Source organism: Etheostoma cragini, chromosome 8 (assembly GCF_013103735.1).
Source record: "Etheostoma cragini isolate CJK2018 chromosome 8, CSU_Ecrag_1.0, whole genome shotgun sequence".
NCBI classification, from domain to species: domain Eukaryota; kingdom Metazoa; phylum Chordata; class Actinopteri; order Perciformes; family Percidae; genus Etheostoma; species Etheostoma cragini.
The window spans coordinates 14,808,904-14,831,988 of NC_048414.1; the positions used below are offsets into that span (position 1 = coordinate 14,808,904).

Consider the following 23,085-nt stretch of genomic DNA (forward strand, 5'->3'; position numbering starts at 1 on the left):
TGTAATTAAAAGGTAGCACAACCTGAAGTCCTGCCAACGCAGATTTAGCTACAGGAACACAGGCTATAGACTCAGTGTCATTCACATACACACATGACCACCAGTATGTGTGCGCGCGCACACACACACACACACACACACACACACACTACAGAGAAAACAGAGTCCCTCCCTGTTCCTCCCTTCAGCCTCAGTTGTGCGGTACAATTTGTTTTTCCTTTTCTCTCCCTCCTTCTCTTACCCTCTGTCTCTTTCGCTTTCTCCCTACAAACTTTACAGTGTGCCACACTCAAGCTGCAACAGTCTGTTATTGTGCAGCATGCAGACAAGCTGCTTGGAGATGCAGCAGTGATATCATCCCATTGTCCCTGTGCTGTCAGCTGCACCAGAGAGCATGGAGTCCAGTAATAGAAGGGAGGGAAAGATAGCTGGAAGGAGAAGGGAGTATGAGAAAACAGGCAGAGGGTGAGGGAGGCTGGTGAGTCTTGAGAAGGATGGAGGACTTTGTGGTCTTTCCACACTTGACCAGTGAAAACTGCAAAGACTTTTGGGGCAAAAGAGAAGGCCAAGCTAATAATTTCTGTAACACTAGGGTCAGCGTCTGTTTTTGCCGTTTATAGGAACATTTTCAGTATAAGCCTGTTTTTCTAATTTCTAATCATCCAGGTATTTACCCTGTCCCCTCAGTGTCTTTTACCCATCCTTTATTTTACAGAGTGCACACACAAACATGCACACTAGTACACACTCACACAGGGGATTCATGTGTCAGTGATGTACTCTTAATGCCAAACACAACTTCACTCTTGCGGACGCACAAACACTAATATTTGCAGATTAACACACACACACACACACACACACACACACACACACACACACACACACACACACACACAAATAACGTATGTGCTGTGATGCAGGTGCTTCAATGTGTTTCTCCTTGCTTTTGCTTTGCCATTTGTTTTTTCTCAGCAGTGCTATCTTGTGTGGATGTGTAGTCTTTATCACCTTTCTCTGCTCATTTGGAACACGGCGGGTTGATATGCTGCTGATGCAATCCTAAGGCCAAAGGCTGTATATTTCATACACATTCTTTGTCTCCTTTTGTACCTATTGGTATTCTTGCTCAGATGCTTGGTTTCCAGACTTTTGTCAGTTGGTCCACCACTTTGGTATAGACTGAAATATCTCTACATTTATCAGATGGATTATTATGAATGTTTTTACAGACATCCATGGTTCCCAGGGAATTACTCCTACTGGCATTGGAACTTGACTTGACTGACTTTTCACTTAGCGCCACCATGAGATTGACATTTGTGGCTTTTAAGGGAAATGGCTTGAAATAGGTTGGATCCATTGCCTTTGGGGTGAAATGTTCATGTACCAGGTCTAAATTTCTATCTCTACACTTCAGTTTATTAGTTTATTTCTGCAAAAATTGGCATTTCCAACTACCTCAGCTGTACTTTGTGTTTAATGAAACACACTTAACTAATATAGTGAATAATGTACCTGCTAAACATGAACATGCTAACATGCGCTAGCAAAACATTGCTGTTCTTAAAAGTGCCTACAGAGCTACTTGTATGGCTCGAGGTTCTTTGTCTTATTTTGCACTGGATACCTGACAACCCTGTGTTAGACTATGTTTTGTGTTCATACTCTATGTGTTGTGTGGTCTTGGGAAACTCGGGTTGTGCTGAGGAGACAGGTGGTGAGAAACCTGAACACACAGCATGGGTGAGGATGAAGAAGAGGAGAAGAAGGAAGGAAGAAGAGGAATCTCATTCCCCTCCTGCTGCCACAATCATGCACTACAAATGTGACACCAGGCTCTATCAGCTGTTGTTGTGGTTTGTAAATGAAACTGATTAAACTCATGAAATGTCAGCCATGACAGTTAAGCAGCAAACTCAAGTTCTTCTTCTTTCTGTAGTAGTGGGTATGGGCTTTAACATGGCGTTAAATAAAACTAATGTCCATTCATCCGTCCATGGCTGGTGTGTTATGCGTCAGAGGGGCAGGTTGTTTGTGCTTATGGCTGCAGTGTTGCCTACAGTAATGAACAGCCTGGATGACGTGCCCGGTGCAGCATCGATCGCACACTCTCACACACGGCGGATGGAAATTGGTCCTGGTGGGGAAGAAAAGGAGGCGCACACATGCCCGCACCTTCTGTGGACACATATGGATGCAGAGATTAGCACACATGTACATACTGAGAGAGTGTGTGTTGTGCGTGTGTGTGGGGTAGTGTGTGTTTATTGACGTCTGTAGTCAGCTCACTGGACTGAGGATGATCTTCTTATTGGTGACAGTATGGAGCATATAGAGACGGAGACCTGCTCAGCGGGCCTTTCTCTTTCTTTGCTGCATAAAAAAACCTCGATCTCTTCCACTTCTCCTCCTGTCCTCAGCTTGTGCTCCTCCCCCTTCTCACACACACACACACACACACACACACACACACACACACACACACACACACACACAGCCTGGCTGTGTGTTTCAAACCAGGCTGTAAAGCTTTCTTACCACATGAATGGTTGCCATATTGCCAGATACTGTATGGCTGTTGTTGGCAAGTCTTTTAAAATCATTGGCTCAAATATGGTAGGCTAACAATAACCAACGGAGGAGGTGTTCCTGTTTCCATTGGCAACAAAGCAGTAATGGTGGTTTATTTTCTCAGTTTTGGCCATTATTTTTTAATCATTAATGATAAAATTGTACTTGTCAACTTTGTAGGAGCCAATTAGAGCCCTTGGTATAAATAGGTACCAACCTTTGGTTCCGCGGGTGCAACCCACAAGCAAATAGTTTTTGACCATACTTAATTGTTCAACTCTTTAAACACAACACCATTGATAATCAGAAGGGGTTGTAAACAACCCAACGATCTAAATTCCTTCTTAGTTAAAACTTAACTAGACATATCAGTGATAATTCTTCATTGCACAGGGAAGCTGTGTGATATAACAAAACAAGAGGGCAGCAGACAATAAAAACAAACCTAAAGAGGCCTTTTGGGAACACAACAGCTAAACATACACAATATAGATAACAAGTGTATTTGCTTTTTAGTTCTTCTGGGATACAATGCTTATGTTGTCCATCGAATAAGATTTATTTTTGTAACTCCGGCCATTAGTTATTTATTTGCTAAGGTAACGTCATTGTAAAGTATTCACCCAAGTAATTACTGAGATCCAGGGACGCTGCAACAATATGTAGACCCTAGCAACAAACACAAACATCTGGAACACGATTCAGTTGATCAGATGATGATGATTCAGACTCAGATTTGTTGAGAGATTCAATTAGGTCTGGTGTTGGGAGAACAGCGGACCATTTAGAGTTTAGCAGAAGGTATAAAGACTGAGGATATCATCGTCCTTCATAGCTAGCTAGCTACCCATCTATATCAATGAAAAAAGTGTGACATGTGGATTAAATCAATGTCGCTATACATGGTGCTGTAAGTGCATAGACAAAAATACAAACTCTTAAGTGACATATTTCTTTGGTTAGTGTGAAAATGCACAAGCCCTAACCAATCCATAATACACCGGCTTACATAGACACAATGTCAGGCTACTCAGCCTTGTTGTTGTGAATGCTAGATTCACTATATTCATCAGAAAATGAATCCAATGTGATTGAACAAGAGTAGTCCAATTTTCTCAGTAGCCAAATTTAGGATTCTAACTTCCCTATTTGCCTTTGTTTTGTCTTACAAATACGTTTGGCTAACCTGAGGGTTTGTTATAAAGAAATGTAACATCTGACTGCTCTAGTGTTGTGCCCCGTCGGACTTCTTCTTTGCAATGTTGCTGCATTGCCAGAATTCTTATTTATGGTAGGAATTATGGCCCACACTTCGAAAATCAGGCACAAATTGAAATAAAACTTAATAATCCCTCGATAATGTACATCACAGAAACATAATTGATGCTGTAAATAGGGGAGAGAAAAAAGAGACTGCTCTTGCTGTTGTTGTGAGTTGTGTTAGTAAGGGTCTTTCAGTTAAAAAGAAATACAATACACAACACTACTGGTCCTTAACCTCAGGGACGGTCTGCTGCCTGTGTGTGGTAAATCTCTCCTATTCTACACTTTCTTTGTTTTTTTTACTGCGCTCTCTCTGCCTCTCTCTCTCCCTCTGTCGCTTTCTTTTTCTCTCCATCATCCTCTCTGTTGTCTGTGAGCATGTTAACACTCCAGCCCTGTCAGTGAGCCTCATGGCTCCATGGTAACCAGTCACACCATTCTCTACCAGTGGGTCTTTGTGCATGTGTGTGTTTGTAGCAGAGACTTACTGTGTGTGTGTGTGTGTGTGTGTGTGTGTGTATGTGTGTGTTTTGTAGTGATGGGCGGGATCTGGTTCTTGTTTAGTTTCAAAAAGCTGAGGAGAGGTCGCGGCCGTGCCTATGGGCCTCTTGGTGTAATTCATGTAAATTCCCTTAAAACCTCAGTCACTTTGTTTTCCTCATTGTCTGATCAGATGCCTGTGTCATCAATGCACTTTGAATGTGTTTGTTCCTAAATGTAAAATCCCTTTGCCTAGCTCCTTTGGTTAACCAGATATCTGAAGTTATCATAATAGTCTCGTAAGTGATACCTTAACACCCCAGTCCTCAACGTTATTGTGTTGTAATGAGTTCAGCCAGAGTTAACAAGGCCAACATTGATACAGACATGGACAGGGACAAAACAAAGTAATTGCCAGAGGACAGTGCTGTGTTATCAGGGCTATTGTCTGTTTATTGCTTGGTGGGGAATCAAGCAATAAACAAAAGCAATAGCTGATTTTTTTTATAAAAATGTTATAAAATGACTTGTAGGAATAGGAATGCATTAGGAGCAAACTTAAAAGGGCTAAATCCTCTATATTTGTTTGAAGCATTTTACAAGTATCCCACCCACCCTGCCTCGATAGCCTTGTGAACTCAGCCCCTCATTCTTTCCCTGAGCCAATCATATTTCACTCCCATTCACATTTCTGAATAGGAAATTTGAAAGGAGTCATCCCACCCACTGACACACACACACACACACACACGCACACACACACACACACACACACACACGCACGTCTGCATAGGCTGCAGCTCTAGTTAGGAAGGCTTGGTCTAGACCGCAGCATGAACTTTGTTCTGTTAAGTTGCCATTGAAATATGCATTTGCCATTGAAATATTGTTATTCCATTTGTGTTGTGACAAAGAGCAGGGAGGGCGCCGGTCCTATCTCAGTGTGAGTCTGAAGGAGCAATGGGCCGGCAGGGTACGCCCAGTGTCTCTGCTCTACAGAGTCAGTGTGCAGAAATAATGCCCATTAGACTTGGTCAATCACGCCCCTCGCTCAATGAAATATGGCCCTTTCAATTATTTTATGCCATAATGCATACACCTCACCGCTATCCATCATCTCTCTGAAAGATGTCTGGCACTATGAATGCTTTTATTTTATGATACATTTTTTAAATGAATGGCTTCTCATCCAGTGGCGTTGGGTGCTGAGAAAGCTTAACGTGATGAATTATGTGTACATAGAAAACAACTGAAAGGCCGTTCATTAGTAAATTAACCCTCATGTTGTCCTTGGGTCAAAATGATCCGTTTTCCTAAATCAATGTTCTTTTTAATTACCCAAAATAACATGATTGATTCCACACAACGCTCTTTGGCAAGTACAAATATCTACTTTCCTTAATTTGTCTTAATTAATTTTATTGCATTCAGAGAGGAAACATGTAAGTGGTTTTGAAATAGTATTGAGTAAAAGTTAACATATTCCAGTCTGTGATTACCCCTCAACATACATTCCTTTAATTTAAGTCGAAATATTTCCTAACTTCTGCTTTTCTAACTCAAACATTAGGTATAATTTGCCAAAAAAACAGGTTTATTGACCATAAATTCCAAAAATAACTGTAAAAATGAAGTCAATAAGTTATGTGTTACGTTGTGTTAAACGTCAAAAAAGCAACAAACATTGATTAAAAAGCGTCAACAAGATTTTCCCTTTTGAAGGGAAGACAACACAAGGGTTAAGGTAGAATTTCAGCACAGAGGTTTCAGGTCTCTTGACCACCTATGAAGCTCTGATGGTCTGTAGGCTGACGGTTTCATCATGGTAGGTGGGTGGAAATTATATACTTGCAGTGGCATGCAACAATGACCATGTTGGGAACCCATTGTGTATGTCCCACTGGTGCAGACAGAATTCATATGCCTTTGTAGGATAATTAAGTGGCTGTTCACAAAAAGGCCCACAACACCAGTGGAAACAACTGAGCAGCGGTTGAAGAAGTGCTCAGATGTTTAATTATAAAGATAGATTAAAGGTGCCCTTTTGGGTTTTCTTCTTAACAAATGAAAGTTATGTTTTACATTCAGTGTCACACAACAAAATACAATGTACTGTACGTATCCTTAGCAACAAATGTGTAAATGCATTTCTTTCATCATGAAACATTAACAAAATCCAACACTTCCATGTTTACTTGCTTGCAGTGTTTTTCTTCCCTGCCTTAACTGGCGTATTGGCGCATATCTTGGCGTGTTACCACCTGTAGATCCCTGTAATAGTGTGAAACCACTGGCAGAAATGTGTACAGTGGGTACCTGGGTAGTTCACCTGGTAGAATGCTATCCCATACACGGGCTCAGATCGACTCAGCGATGCGGGTTTGGTTTTGACCTGCGGCCCTTTGCTGCATGTCACTGGATCTGCAGTTTTCTCAAAGTTTGTTCCAGATACGAGGAGCAAAGAAACTGAACGCTGCTTCCCCCGGTTTAATTCTGACTCTTGGGAAAGAAAGCAGACTTGTCCCAGACGACCTGAAAGGTCTGGGTGGTTCGTAGCGCAGTAAAAGATCACAGATATATTTTGGCCCTAAACCGTTTAGTGATTTATAAACTAACAAAAGTACTTTGAAATCAATTCTTTGAGGCACAGGGAGCCAGTGTAAGCACTTTAGAACTGAAGTTATGTGATCCACTCTCTTGGTCTTAGTGAGCACTCAAGCAGCAGATTTCTGAATCAGCTGCAGCTGTGTGAAAGATTTTTTAGGGACACTTGTAAAGACACCGTTACAGTAGTCAAGTCTACTGAAGATGAAAGCATGGACAAGTTTTTCCAAATCATGTTGACACATAAGTCCTTTAACCCTTTATATATTCTTAAGGTGATAATAAACTGACTTTGTAATTGTCTTGATGTGGCTGTTAAAATTCCGGTCAGTGTCCATGACTACACCAAGATTTCTGGTCTTGTTTGTTGTTTTTAACATTGTTGTTGGAAGCGGGGCGCAGACTTTTTTTTTTTAAGATTATTTTTTGGGGCATTTTAGGCCTTTAATGGACAGGACAGCTGAAGTTGTGAAAGGTGAGAGAGAGGGGGAGTGACATGCAGCAAAGGGCCGCGGGCTGGATTCGAACCCGTGCCGGCTGCTTCGAGGAGTAAACCTCTATACATGGGCACCCGCTCTACCAACTGAGCTATCTGGGTGCCCGGGGCGCAGACTTTTAATCATTCCTCTTGGCTCCAAAACATAACCTCAGTGTTTCCTTCATTTAATTTCAGAAATTTCTGGCACATCCAGCCGTTAATTTGTTCAATGCACTTATTCCGTTTTTATATTGGACTATAGTTAAAAAGGTTATGTAAATTTGTGTGTTGTCCGAATAACTATGGTAACTTATTTTGTTGACAATATATAATAATCTGAGCCAGTGGAAAAATCTAGATATTAAACAGAAAAGGCACCAGAATGGAGCCTTTGGGTACTCAGCACGTTATATTTGTATGCTCAGATGCATAATTACCTACTGACACTAAGTAGTCCCTATTCTTCAAGTAGGATTCAAACCAGTTTAGTACTGAGCCAGAAAGGCCGACCCAGTTTTCCGGTCAAGTAATATGTCATGGTTGACCTCGTCAAATGCAGCACTGAGATCAAGTAATACTCAGACTAAGATTTTGCCACTATTTGCTTTAAAGTGTATGTCATTAAAGACTTTGACAAGAGCCATCTCGGTGAGAGCCATCTCGGTGCTGTGGTGTGGTCGGAAACCCGACTGAAAGGTATCAAAATTGTTGTTTAGTAACAAGAAAGGGTTGAGTTGTTAAAAAAAAAACGCTTTTTCAATGGTTTTACTTAAAAACAGAAGGTTTAAAATTGGCCTATATGCTCATTAGTTACGTGTCTAGATTGTTTTTTTTAAGAGTGGCTTGATTACTGCAGTTTTTAGGGCCTGTGGAAAGATGTCTGGAAAGAAGAGACGTGGTCACAATCTGTAGAAGATCAGAAGCCAAACAATTCAAAACATTTTTGAAAACACACATTGGTGAATATCAAGGCAACAGGAGGAGGTTTTCAGATGTCAGATTGTCTTTGAAGGAGGAGGTAAAGTCATTGCAGGCCTTGGTAGATAAAGGTTCAGATGCTACTGGTAGTGTAGAAGTGTAAGCGGGCATAAAATAGAAATAGTTAAGTAAAGTACCTCAGAATTGTACAGCACATGAGTTATTGTACTTAGTTACATCCCAGCACTGTAACTGAGAGGCAAAAAAGTGTAAAATAAAATAATATTCTAAATCATTGTTCACGTTGATGGACAATGTGCTTTTGGGTAGATAATGTTAAATTTTCTGTGCTTTTGTAATGAGAGGAGCATTATTTAGGGTCGGGCCCAGAGAATAGTGACTCTTTCAAAGGGATAGGTCCCACCATTGTTACCATCTGCAACCATAGCTAACTTACGTCAAAAGACCCTTTTCACATCTATTCTTTTAAAATGGGTTGCAATAACACCGGTGAGGAGTCTGCAATAAATAAGCTTCCCCTCACCGAGTCAACTAGATTATATTGCATGGGGACATCTGTTGAGTGTAGGTGAGCACTTTCTCTGGCTTCTCACTTTATGGGAAAGGAAGTCCAGAGGATGTGCCTTCAGGCTTTTCCTTTTCTTTGCTTAGCTTTGCTGGTTTTCCTCCACCCTCTATTGAACATCAAATAAGCTGCATTGAATTGAGCACATTCAGTGCAGCTGACAGTTACTCCAGTGTTAACTGGGTGCTATTTGATTTAACATGCAATTATAGTGTCAAAGTTGCTTTTATGCTCTGCCAAATTATATAACAGGAAGTTATGCTTTGTCATCTCCTCATCCTGCTTACATTTGTGTCTGATACAAAACAGATAACTTGTTGAATATTTAATGTGTCTGTACAAATGTGTTTTTAAAACCCACCCGGCATCTTCGTAGAGTCGGGTAGCTGTTCATGTGATACCAGGAAATGTTTAACCTCTATTGTAGAGAGACAAAAGGTTGTTTTAATCCCACTGTGAGAGGGGAGGGAGGGAGGGGGGGGGCTCAGGGGAGGGAGCTGGGAGGAGGGGAGAAGGGGTTGTTGGTGTGTTGGAGGGGGAGGGGGAGGGGGAGGGTGCGATTTTGTAAGGGAATCAGCTCATCTCTCTTCACTGTCACTCAGTCACAGGAGGAATACAGAGCCACTGGATTATGACAACTGAACGATGCTCTCAAACAGCGGATGCAAACTCTGAAGGGATTGATTCTTATTGACAAATACAGAGACAAAGGTGACAGATTTCTTTTCTTTTGTTAATGGGTATTTTAGGCCGTATAGTCCTGACCTGTTGTTTAGAAAGTGCAGTTTGTGATGCTCTTGTTCGGCAAGTGATAGTCCAAATGAACTGGATTTATTGTTTAAGTCTTAAAGATGTTTCAGCACTTCTGAGCTAATGAAACCTCTATGATAATTATCCTGAGGAAACAATTAACCAATCTGATCATCAACAAGTTATTTATCAAGGTAACATACTAATATATAATGGTGCAGGTTTCTCAAATGAGGATTTACTGCTCTTCTTTCCTTTATATCATGGTAAGATTAACATTTAGAGCTCAAACAGTTAGTTGATTGACAGAACATTTAGTCGGAAACAAATTTGATACTTTATTAATCGGTCATTTTTCAAACAAAAATACTCTACAAACATAGTATTTTCTGTTTTTCTTTGTTGGATGTGCATCTCTTTGGGTTATAGACTGTTTTTGTAAGATTATAATACATGGTTGGATAAAACAAGACATTTTTAAGATGTGAGCTTTGGTCTAAGAAAAGTAGGACAACCTTCTTTCACCATTTTAAAATAAAATTATATACACCCAACAATGAATCGAAAAGGAATTTAATCATCATTTGCAACTCTAGATGATTCCCAAAAATGTCTAAATACAACTCAACAGTTAGAATGAGTTAGCTGTATGCCGTTACACTGAAGACAAGTTGACATTCAGCAGAGTAAAGATGATGTGTTGATATGCTGGAAAATAAACTAACTATTGATGAAAATGTTAATTGTCAGAGGAAACAAGCTCTTACTGTATGGACATGTCACTGCAAAATATCACACAGATAAGGCACACAGGGCCTTATTTTAACGTTCTAAGTGCCCGGCATGAAGCACATGGGGCAGGTGTCCAAATTCACTTTTGCTAGTTTGATGGCGGAAAGGGTCTGTGTGCCGGGCGCATGTTTCAAAAGGGTTGTACTTAGTGTCTTCATTAATTTGTGGGTGTGTTCTGGGCGTAACATGCAATAAACCAATTAAATTGTCATCTCTCATTCCTTTAAAAAGCCAGGCACATTTGTACCTTGGCACATTGCTATTATGATGGCGGATTTGCATCGTAATATTTTTATTTTTAATCTTTTGCATGTTTGTGTGCTGCTACGCTGCCCATATATAGAGGTTTACTCCTCAATGCAGAGGGTCCGGGTTTGACTCTGACCAGCGGCCCTTTGCTTCATGTCATTCCCCCCTCTCTCTCCCCTTTCATTTCTTCAGCTGTCCTGTCAATAATGAAAATGCCCCAAAAATAATCTTGAAAAATAATATATAAATGAAATGCAGCACTGTTGACTTTCAACCAGTTTTTGTTGGTCAATGAAGTGATCACTTTCCGCTGCCTCAAGATAGCAATATGCTAAGAATTCCCCTAAACACACTACTCTGTGAGACCAGCAAGCCCATGGGCGCAAAGATGGGCGCAGGTGCATTTGCTATTTAAACAACGTGAGTGCTGGACAATCGTAAAATAGCAAAGACACTTGCGTCTGGTGCAAGATAGGGCCCACAGTCTGTATGTCAGCTTGTCTTCAGTGTAACAGCGTTTGAGCATGTCTCTGCGAGGCCTGTTTCATGATGTAAATTCACCATAGGGGAAGAGTGGGTTCCGGCTCTAATTATTTCCCCCCTCTTTGGCAGTACTGATGCTTCATCGGGAGAGCGGTATCATCTGCAGACACACTCTGCCTCTCATTAGGCAAGAGTTTAAAATTAAACCCACAGGCCGCTACGCCAGTGCTGAGCCCTCTTCCCCTGTCTGAGGGCACACACGCACACATCAAAACAACACAGCCTGCAGGAGAAAACCAACAGACTCTCATTAGAAGAATGTGTGACACCTCACTACCTGGCATTATCTGCAGTGAGCCCTGCTTGTTCATCCTGAGGACACTTATATTTTGCATGATGTTACCTACAAACCAGACCAACCAAATCTTTAAGGGCAAGTTTAAATTTGTGTCCTAAGTCTTTAAGGCAGCATTACAGGGAATGGACTGCTGTAGTTGAACGAAATGAACAACATTAACTCATCTATACGTTAGTCAGCATCTCCCCATGACTAAATACTAAATGTTTTTGTAATAATTAACCTCCCAAGATTAATTAATGAATTAATGATTAATAAAATATATGTTGCAATTCTACTTTTTTGCAACTAACGTGCAGCTTTTTTTGCCCGCCTGGGGGCAGCACAGCAAGCTGTAACCAAAACACTGGTATACTATCACCTTTTAAAGTTAAAATGGCTTGTGTGTTAACAAACTGTTGCTTATTTACACATCTAGCAGATATGGAGGAACATTTTATTTATGTAGATGTCTTTTTGGACAAGAATGAATGTGAGTCCAATATTCACTCTCTATTTTCATGTCTTGGGAATATCTGTGTCTTTTTTATCTATCTTTGTCTGTGTGGTGTTTGGTGGTGGGCAAGTAATGTGACCTTTTTGTTGTTGTTGATGAAAACAGTTTTCTGTGATGTCAAAGTGAACCAGTGGGCTACTGTATAACCAAGTGGGCTAAAAACCAAAACTGTGAGTTGGAAGAACTCTTAGTAGAGCTGAGAAGAACTGCAGAATCAGGTGATGATTATCTGTGGGTTCATCACTATGATTCACCGCTTTCCTGTCATAAATACATTTAGCAACTTCATCCATTGTTAATATAAAAATATTGATTGGGGCAGCTTTAAGTTTCAGGATGGTTATAAAACACATTTCCTCTATTTATTTGCTGTTACCTCTAATCCTCCCTCCTTGTTGTAATATGTTGTGCTATCAATGTTCATGAAAAAGACTCAGCTGTCTGTTTTGTTAGTCAGCACTTGTGACACAAGAACGCTCCCCGAGGAATTGAGGGCATTGTGCGCCTCTTGCTGTGTGATGTTTTGTAGTCCATCTCCTTGCCCACTGTCGGCATCCGATCTCAGGCTATTTTCATGCTCGGCTCTCCGACCCTCTTCTTATCACCATGGCAGCCAAGCTAGGCCAAGCTCTGCCCAACTCAGTGGTGTCTAAGGGCTGAAGTGGGGTGGCAGGATAGCTGGCTTGATGTCATAGGGGGAAGGCTGCTTTTGATGGGATCAGCCTTCAGATCATTCAAACAGGATGTGGAAAGGTCATTTTGTTGTTGTGTTTAATTCATAAGTCTCAACTGTAATTAGATGGCCACAGCTATCTAGCAAATTCATGGTAAGGCGAAAATGATTATTTAGACCTGAACAGTGATAGCTTAACTGTAGTTCTGTGCACAGGTACGGTGTCAGCACCGGTGTCAGCAATAGTACAATGTGGTGCTGTGAGTGAATAGCCAGTCAGTGGTTTTTAAAATTTGGGTCAGGAGCCTTTTAAATTCAGGGCTGTGGGAAGACCAGATTTTCTGTTATTATATTCTGTAAGAAGTAATATTTTATTGCCTATGCTGCTAAGGCCTTCCGAATCCTTATAATGGACAAAAGGTTGAAGTAAATAATGTAGGTTTTAGGAGAATAGCATGATAATAACACAGACAAGCTTACAGTGCACATATGCTGCAGAATTGAGTCTTGGGTGGTGAGAGAAAACAGGAAATTTGTGTGAATACAACTGAAGAAACCACATCTGTTATTTGTGTGAAACAGAATTCATGTAAAACCTGTAGTTTGCGATTGTATCTGTGGAACGGTGCAGAAAGCAGTGTTCGTATTTAACCAAGTGGAAACGGCGGCGCCTCACAATGGGGCTTCCACACTCTCATTTGGAGCAGCAGACTGAAGTCGACAAGCCTTTGCTAGAAGTAAATTGTATTGGCTTCTTCAATCATTTTGCCCAATCGATTCATGTAGGTGTGTCTGTGTTCACTGTGATGGTGTTTAAGAGGAAGCAAGGAGAGGAAGGACAGGAAGATAGAGAAAAGAATAGATAGTGTAAAAAGATATTTAGAGAGGAGTACAGAAAAAAGCACAGGATCGAAGCATACTGTAAATCAGAAAAGAATACCTGAGCCTTTTCGGACCCTTGACCCTCCCAAATTTTCACGATCAGAGCAAGGAATTGTCATGTAAAACATACTTGAGTACTTTGTTCACAACAGCATGTGTTGTGAATATTTATCAAAAATCTCTACTTTTTTTAAATGTGCAAAAGAAGAGCATCCACATATCATTTAAGGTGACTTTCTGCATTGTGGGAAGAAAGAATACAGGAGATTTAAAGAGAGGAGAGGATTGGGTTGTCACATCTGCATATTGTGCGACTCCACGTGGTCTCCTGAACGTTAGGAACCAAAAGTCTTAAGGTAAAAGAAGTGAGGAGATGAGAATTGGTTATGGCAAGTAATAAAGTGGGAGATAACACAGAAGGGGCAATGAGAGAAAAGGAAAATAAGACAGCATTGAACAGAGGCGAAGAAGAGGAGACAAGGTGAGAGGGAGGAGGACAGGAGTAAGGACGACAGCAGATAACAGGAGGAGAGAAAGCGAAAGAAGTATAGAGAAGAGGGAGATGAGGAAGATGAGACAAGACAAGTGGAGAGACAAAGGGAGGAGATGTGTCTCCTCTAGCTCCCAGAAACAGGCTTTTGTGTCTATCAGTCTGGATTACACACCTCTGCCTCTGAAAATCACGTTCACACTTTGGACTTCAGCTTGGATGTTTGCTTTGTTTTCGCCATCAAAACATGTCACATTTGGAGTGATTTAAGTGCATTTCCAAAGACACTAAAAGATTATATTGTGTTAGTAAAATATTCACAATTTACACAAGACAAAGCGTTTGATGAGGATGTGAGATTTCATGATGGAAAATCCGGGTGTATAATCTGTGGTACGACTGTGACAGAGCAGGAGACTTCCAAGATGAGAATAATTTTAACAGAGTATAATAATAATATGGAGTAGTAGCAGATATTTTTGTGAAGTCAAATTGACGTACTGGATGTCAGAAAATATGCATCCTGTAGCCATGAAAAACCTTCTGCCCCGGACCTAATTAGGATAGATTCAACTTTTCTTTCTTGTTGTTTAAAAGTCCAGGGTTGTTTCCACAAAGGGAGAGCAGAGAAATGTGAAATATAAGTGCTCAAATTTGTTATTCTCTCCCATTTTTGTTTAACCAGATTGAAGAAAACCACAGAAGAAGACGAATCAGAGCACTAGCCAGGAAGGAGGAGGAAAGAGGGGATTTGAGTTTCTCTGGTAAGTTGGAAACATTTCCATCAGACTTAGAATCTATTTTTTTACCCATCACATCATCTCCACTAACATCATCATTTTCCAAAACAGCGTGAACTTCCTGCCTCTCAGAATCAAACGTTGCTGTTCTTCTCAAAGGCATTTCCCCTCCCGTAGGATGGGAACACAGAAATGTCAATCTGTTTGCCATGCCTGGCAAGTGTCTCCAGTCCAAATATCTTCATCTAGGCTGCTGCCAGAGTGTGAATGTATTAATAATCACGCCCTCTGGAGAGCTCTGAAGTCCCTAAACAACCTCCCTTTTCACGGCTCTTTCGCTTTCTGTCTCTGTTGCGATGCCTGGTCATTTGCTCTAGCTTTAAGGCAAAGGTCATCAATTGCTTGACTGGCATTTGTCCACTGGCAAAGTGTCTTTTTGTGTTGGCCTCCATTTTGGCAGTGAGGTTTGGCAGTCTGTTTGATGCATATACTTGTTAAGGTAACACACCCTCTCATCCTTGCACTGCTGTGACAGTGGGCGTCAATACTTTACAAATCACAAAATAGCACTTAAAGTCTATATTGTGCTGAGTGGCTATCTCCTATTGACACATAATGTGTCGTAATGGAGCACGCAGAGGTGGAAAAGTTCCGTAATGCCAGTTACACAATTAAGAGTGAAAGTGGCTCCCTTAAGCACAAGGTCTCAGTGTGCATTATAGCCCAGAGAATTGACTCTCAGCTCACACAGGTTTTTCTTGAAAATGGTCACTTTTGGCTCATTTCCTCATTCGGCGGTGGTGAAAGTGTGTCTGTGATTTAGCGTAGAGGTGAGTTAATGCTCTGTGGGTGGAGGTGACACGGTGTGATGTGTGTCCACCACCCAGTGGAGTGTGGAGGAAGGCAGAGAGGGTGCATGCGCAGCTGAGTGAAGAGTTAAGGCTCGGCGCTCATCTACCTCTGCTGTTGGTGCTACACTTGTTACACCATTTATATAACTATTTCAATCTTTCGCTTTGCCTCTGCCTATCCGTAAGTCTGTTTGTCTCTATATCTGTCATTTTTTTCCGTTTCTCTCTTGTCGTCCTGCCGTGGAAGTTAGTTGTTGTGAATGTGTGCTGCAGGCCAGTTAGGCTGATTCCACATTTTTCAATGGCCGACTCATAGAGGGCCACACTGAGGAGCTGCAGACAGAATTTGCGGTTCGAAACGCAGTGAGGTGTGAAGCGTCCATTGTGAGCGGCAGCATTCAGGTCCCAGGACCTTCAATGGTAGGCCGCTGAGGTTTCCGTTTACCTTCATAGTGCTGTCTTTCACCAGTTCCTCTCACGTGGCTGTTTGGGTGTGTGGTATTATTGTTTGTGTGTTTAAATGCCAAGTGGGGGAAGGTGGCGAAAAGATTGGGGATCAGCCAATCAGAGCTTGGCATATTTAGAAATGGCTGTGAATATTGTAAGCTCTACATGAGAGTGAATTTGATTGATCACTTAAACCAGTCTTTTCATTTACAGTGCAGTCAGAAAGTACGTGGGAAATGATGTATTTTCCATTTGACTCTACTCCAAGACATTGGATTTAAAATGAAAACAGGACTTAGGTTAAAGTGCTGACACTTGCGTGTGGTATATTGGAAACACAGAAGGACGCGTAGCCTTTCTTAAAGCCCCAGTTTAAGCATGAGTATTATGGCCAAAATCTTGTCTACCTGACATCAGGCCAACAGATCATGTGTTGCACTTGCTCAAGACCAAATGTAAGCAAAACCCCGGAAACAAGCAAGAAGTGCAGATGGCTGCAGTACAGGCCTGGCAGAGCAATCCCTGGGAAAATGCCAATTCTCTAGTGATGCCAATGGGTCGTAGAATCCAGCCAGGAATTTTCTGCAAATGATTTGCAAACAAAAATGAAATGAAATGATGTGGTTCTCGGTTCAAATCCAGCTGGGGATATTTGTTTGTTGCATGTCATTCTACTTCTCTCTCCCCCTCATTTCCTGTCAAATGAATCAAAGAAATAGCTGGGATTTGGGATCATGGTTACATTACTACAGAGAAGTTCAACGTTTATAACAGTCAGTTTGGGCTTTTTGGGGAGTTTTGTTTTCTCTTAAGTAGTTTTGGAGAAACCTGAATGATTATCTGACTGCTCATCTTTCTTACACCGTCTGACTTCTCTTTAAAAGGATACTTTGCCGATTTTAATCCAGCTCTGTGTCATCTTTGTGTGGCCACTGTGTTTAAGAAGAACTTTTAAACTTTTAAACACACTGCCCACACTGCCATGACACAGGGCTGGATTTAAATTAGGGAAAAAGTCTCCTTAAATATGTCACCATTTTCCCAGTTACAATGTGTACAATGTTGATTTGAATGAGACGTTTTTGTCCTCTTAAATTAGGAGGCTACTAAAAAATGGTTATAATTCCTACACAGTTGAACACCTTAAAGCTTAGTGTCAGCACTTTTAACCTCAGAGTTATTGTTTAGTTTTAAATCCAATGTACCACAGTACAGAGACAATTACATTTGTATCTGTCATAATACTCACATTTTAGAACAAACTACTTGTGCCATGTAGTTAGTTTTGAATAATGTGAGTTGCCAAATTAAAACACTAAGGACTGAACTGTGAGTCACTGACTCTCACAAATAACCTCCTTTCCATAAATTCCAGCATAGATGAACATTGTGATAGTGAAACAGCATTGTTTTCAGTGGTTAGAAAGAAGGAAAATTTACACACCAGCCACTTTGAGAAGACTCAGAAAAGTTGCTGATAAGTAAAGGTGTTCAAATACGCACAGAGGGCCCTTGGGCTGCTCCAAGCACACTTTGTTGCATATGAAAGTGTCAAGATATTTTTTTGGTATCTCTTTGATACAAGAGTGTGAGAAATGGGTTGTGTGTGGATGTTATTGAGTAGATAGATGTGTGTTTTTCAGTGTCTCAGTGGCCTTATGAGTAGCAGAGACAGGGAGGTGCTGGAAGACACAGCTGAAGTGTCAGAAAAAAGGACATGAATAAACAAATGGATGAATAGATGGAAACAAAGACAGTGAGGGAGAGAAAGAGCCTGAGTGATGTGAAAGAGGTTGCTGAGGCCCCTCCTGAGGGGCTTATGCTCTCCTTCTCCATCTTCCAGGTTTTTGGAGAAAGCTGACTTCATGCATGAACTGCTATGCAGACAGCCCGGAGAGTCTGAGGAGATCCCGTTCTATATCTGGCTCTGCATATCAATCTTTATTTTTATTTTTAACTTCTTTCATCGTCTTTCACCTGCACAACCTTCCTCCAGGCATTGTTCTATCTTCACTGCCCCTCTGTGCAATTATCTGGTCCAGCCTCAGAGATTTTTTTTATTCGCAATGCTAAATGCATCTATAGTCATTCCTCTATATTTATTCTGTTATTCATTTTGACAAGTTGATTAATCTAGTAATCCAGCAACCGGTTAATTTAGATTAGCATAAGGACGGGACACAGAAGGAGTTATTTTTTGCAAGTTTATCCTCTTTCGAAAAACCGGCACACACACCAATAAGCATATTTTCCCACATGTCCAACTATTCCTTTAAAAGTGATCCAAGAACTGGATTTCTCACTTGAGCTATAGGGAAAAAATGATGTTCAGACAGAATACTTCAGTGGACGGATATTTTTTCAAAGTAAGAAAATAGAGCATGTAGTCATGTTTTTATTCTTTATACTGTATATGCAGTGCAATAGGAGAAGAGACAATAGAGCCCAAGTTCTATTTGCTCTAAATATGGTTCCAAACCCTTGTAATTTCAAATTTCAGATGATTGACCGCCTGATTACTGTCTATTTGTTACATCTTTTTTATTTGTCATGCATCTGAATCCTTCTTCACACTGTGAATGAATTCCGAGTATCAACATGGCTTCAGGACAGAGAAAATTTGTCCCACACCGTCACAAGCTGGGGGGATCTATCTGTTTGGAGGGGGCCTCTAAGAAACCAAATGATTTATGTGGCTGTTAGGCACGGGTCCTGGTCCAAGGCCAAGTCCATCCACTCATCAATATAAACAGCCTGCTCTCCAGTTGTTGTGACGGAATACAAATGGGTGAATTTACATGTAACCCCTTGCTCACCTGCCAGAGATAGAGGGAGAGGGAGAGGGGGGAGAGAGAGAGAGAGAGAGAGAGAGAGAGAGAGAGAGATTAAGTGTAAAGAGAAGATGTAAACTGTAAGAGCACACTGAAATAACAAGCTGTACACATTTTTTTGATTTCTACTGCTCTGCAAATTACTTCAAGCCTACCAATATTTGATTTGTCACATGTTTGTGAATTTCATTTTAATTTGTTTGAAGTTTAAGCTATATTTAGGTGACCACAAAATGCATGTATTCATTCGTCATGTGTAGACAGCTGAGGGTGAGGTGGTTCCAGCAGCGATACTGTACCATTATCTGTTACGACAGTCACTCATTTTTCTGTCATGTTTGACAATGAGGGCACAACCACACTGAAACACTCCCCTGGAGTCAGTCCCAGTGACGATCTTTTTCTACACATGCACCGAGCAGTAGACGGAGTCAGAAAAACCTCCACTACAGCCTCAACCAGCCATTATCCAAGACTGAGCAGATACTTCTCCTGCATTAGTGACCAGTCTCTCATCCTGTCAAACAAAGACACAGACACAGGACAGACGCTGTTAGCGGAAGCCGGGCGGACTGCTAGTGTTAAAAGGGGGCAATGTTTCCTCCAGAATCACCATTTGACAAATATGGGCTGATGGAGCAGTTCTTGCCACGGCAGGACGATCTGTTAAGATGGAGCACCGTTTTTATAAGCTGCAACACCCTGTGGGCCAAACACCAAACCCACTCAAAACCCACTCAAACTCTCTGTCCACATGATGGATGTAAAAGGGAAAGTCTCTGAGCTAAAATAAACGTATACACTTTGAGGGCTTTTAATATATATATATTTTCAATACATTTTGAGTCTCTGGTGGGACTTCCTTTATGACAAAGATAAATCCTTCATTAGTATCGTTAACTTATTAGCCAACATTTCAGAGATCCAGACCCAAGAGACAGATTAGAACATGTTCACACTAAGCCTTGGTGAAGCGCAATCAGTCAGTCACTACGGGGGCTTTCTGTTGTATTCTTTAATCTTCAAAATTCTCTTTAACTTCACAAAAAACTGCTTCAAATAAAATGGGGTCGTCCAATTACTTGCTAACAAAAAAAAAAAAATTACCATTCGCTTAAGGGAGATGTTATCTCTCTCCCTATTATTTCATTTTTGGTAAAACATCACATGTTTCTCAGCCTCAAACCTTAATTAGATCAAATTCCATCAAAAGTCTTTGGATGGTGACGATTTAAAAATGAAAATTCACAGCGCCACTCTTCAGTTCAAATACAGTCCGCTTACTCAGGGATATCTTTGATGAATTGTTTGCCTCCCCTGAGTTGTTTGTTGAGTTTAGCATATGAAAACCTGACTGCTGAGATAGAGTGGCCATAGCTCAAGCCAGTGTAATCAAAGCTCATTCACACTTGGCTGAAAGAGTGTGTTTGAATCAGTGCAGCTGGCACACACACTATTTTCACATTAAGCAGCATTTCTGCATGTTTTATTGTGGTGTCTCTTGTGATTTCATTTTCATGTGCATACAGAAATGCTGGGTGTCTAGCTATAGCTTCTGCATTAATAGAAACAAGTGGTGGAAATATGTCTATTAGTTCATCTAAACCAAAAGCGTCACTTTAAGTTGATTTATCAATTAGTACATCAATAGACTATTAATTGACAATAGTTTTGATAATACTAAATTATAAAACATGTTGGTTCCAGCTTCACAGATGTGTTTTGCTTTATATTTTGTTAACTACCTTCTTTCCACAACAGTAACGACAGCATCCCCTTCTTCCCACATAACATCTCCTCTTCAGAAGTTTATCTGCTTTACCTGTTGCACTAATATGCAGGATCTTTCAGTGATGTCATGTCTCCTCTAATAAAACAAATACAGATTAATCAATAAAGAAAAAAAAAATACTTGCTTTATTATGTGAAAGCTTAAGCATAGATCCTTGATGACAACAGTTTTAGTAGTTGTGTAGCATTTTAGAAGGGTTAACTCCTGATTGTGTCTTAAAAAGGCCATGATTTAATTTTCTCACATTTTGAAAGGACTATTGTTTGTGTCCTCTATGTATGAAATTGGATGGTGAGTCCTTTTAGAGAGCAACGAAGGGGAAATGATTTGTATTCACCTGCTGTATCTGAATGGAGCTGAGGAGGGGCTGATAGAGGGAGAGAGAGGGAGCAACTAAATAGGGTTTCTTTTATGTGATAATGGATTGCTCTGACAGTCACACACATTGTGTTGTGGTGTGTCTATCAGTCAATACTTACTAAGTCGTGGGATGAATGGCACATTTTAAACGCTTAATTAGATGCCATTAAAGAACTGTCTTGCAGTGACACACCAGGTAAAAGAGTTATGTGTTGGATGTCTTTTCATCTGAATAAGCTAACACATGCAACATATGTGTCTTGTCATCACCCTGTCCTGCAAATGAATCCTTTTTGTCAATTTCTTTCTTTTTCTTTTTTCTTCTTTTTTTTTTTACGGAACTGCACTCTTTTATTTGGCTGGCTAGGCAACTGGATTCTTCTGTCAGCCGCACAAAAGAGACAAAGTGGAACCGGGGACGGGCGGTAATGAGCAACTCCTCTTACAGTGTTACATATAAACCGGATTGGTGTGGGGAAGCCTTATGGAGACAATGGTGGGTTTGGAGAAGTTTGGAGCCCTCTGAAGCCCCTCTTTGATTGAGTTTCCTGGCAGTGGGCTCCAGTGTTGGGGCTGATTGTTGAATGGGAGCTGTGGGTTTAGGGAGGAGGTTAGGACCCTCCTCTGTGCTGACCTTTCACAGACACAGGTGAAGTGGAAGGGGCTTGCGGAGGAGGAGGAGGAGGAGGAGGGGAGCTGCAGGAGAGGCCTTTTGTGGCGCTCTGTGAATGTAGAGGTGGTACTCAATAACACTAGACCTCGCTGCCTCTGTCCACCTGCCGGGGATTTTCTCACCACTACTTCATCACTGGCAAATTACATGTTCTGTAACAGATTGTCCAGCACACAGTCAGTCTTTGGGCTTTGTTATCTGAAGTTGTCTGTAGATTTAGCTCAACCACTGCTAGCACAATTTGTCCTATTTTGTTTTTAGCCAGCATTGTTCTCGGGATGGAAACGTCTGTCGTTGATGGTTGGTCTACCACTTTGGTACAGACTGAAATATTTCAACAAATATTTGATGGATGCTATGAAATGTGGCAGTGATATTTATGATGCCCAGATTATAAATCCATAAAACTTTGATGATCCCCTGACTTTTCCTGTTGCACCACATTTGTGGTATTAATTAAAGTCTCTAAAATGTCATTATATCTGCAAAACATAAGCATGTTAGCGTTGTCATTGTGAAAATGGTAACATGCTGATCAACATGCCTCACAGTTCTGCTAGCACGGCTGTATACTGTCTAAGCATAGCAGATGTCAATACATTCTTACAGGTACCTTTTTTAAAGACTAAATGATTACAAGGTATTTCTTTTATCCATTTACTTTAAATGCCTCTCAGTCCATTTTTGTGGATGAATTCCAGCATGCTGTTTAGTCTGATTATGAGTTGCAACATTGCCTCAGGACAGGGAAGATTGTCCTCTATAAGACTAGTTTTAGTACCTGTCTCTGTCCACCTGCTATTTCACTCACTGGCAAATTACATGTGCTGGTAACACACAGGGGTAGGGGAGTTTTCTAGCCCACAGTCAATGTTCATGCTTTGTTATCTGTTGTTGTCGACAGATTTTGCTAGGCTGAATGGTGCCACACAAAGGGTAGATGGCTCTAAATGACCCATTGCTGCGTGCCTGCATGCCTGCCTGCCTGCACTGTATCAGCACAATTCAAATTCCACCAGAACAGTGTTTATTATACAGTAGCGCTTTTCCAGAAAGGCCTTGTTGCATTAACTGTTGACTCCGAGCAATCATACATAGACACTGTTTCTCTCTGTTACCCTGGCAGACATTGTCCATAGGAGCTTATTTGCTGTAACAAATCACGCCTACAAGTTTTGTGTGTGTCTGAGCTGAGCATTTCCTCCAGTGTGTGTGTCTCACTCACTCTTTCTGTTGCGCCCCTAAGCTTAAAGTAAACTCCACATATTGGCCCCATCGTGAGAGACCCTTCACATGCGGAGTAAGCCATCCGGTG

General features: G+C 41.0%; 1 protein-coding gene across 20 annotated transcripts in view; it reads left to right on the plus strand.

Annotated features, from left to right (window-relative positions):
- LOC117949404 (neuronal cell adhesion molecule-like) overlaps positions 1 to 23,085 on the plus strand; it is a 71,675-nt gene that overhangs the window by 17,880 nt on the left and 30,710 nt on the right. For 18 of the 20 annotated variants that reach the window (XM_034879664.1, XM_034879647.1, XM_034879641.1 and 15 more), the window contains exon 2: positions 14,762 to 14,840. The gene's annotated coding sequence lies outside the window, so the exon portion shown is untranslated. Of the gene's footprint in view, positions 1 to 9,484; positions 9,615 to 14,761; positions 14,841 to 21,575; positions 21,594 to 23,085 lie in introns of those variants that run through there. The other 2 variants (XM_034879642.1, XM_034879644.1) reach the window with 2 other exon arrangements.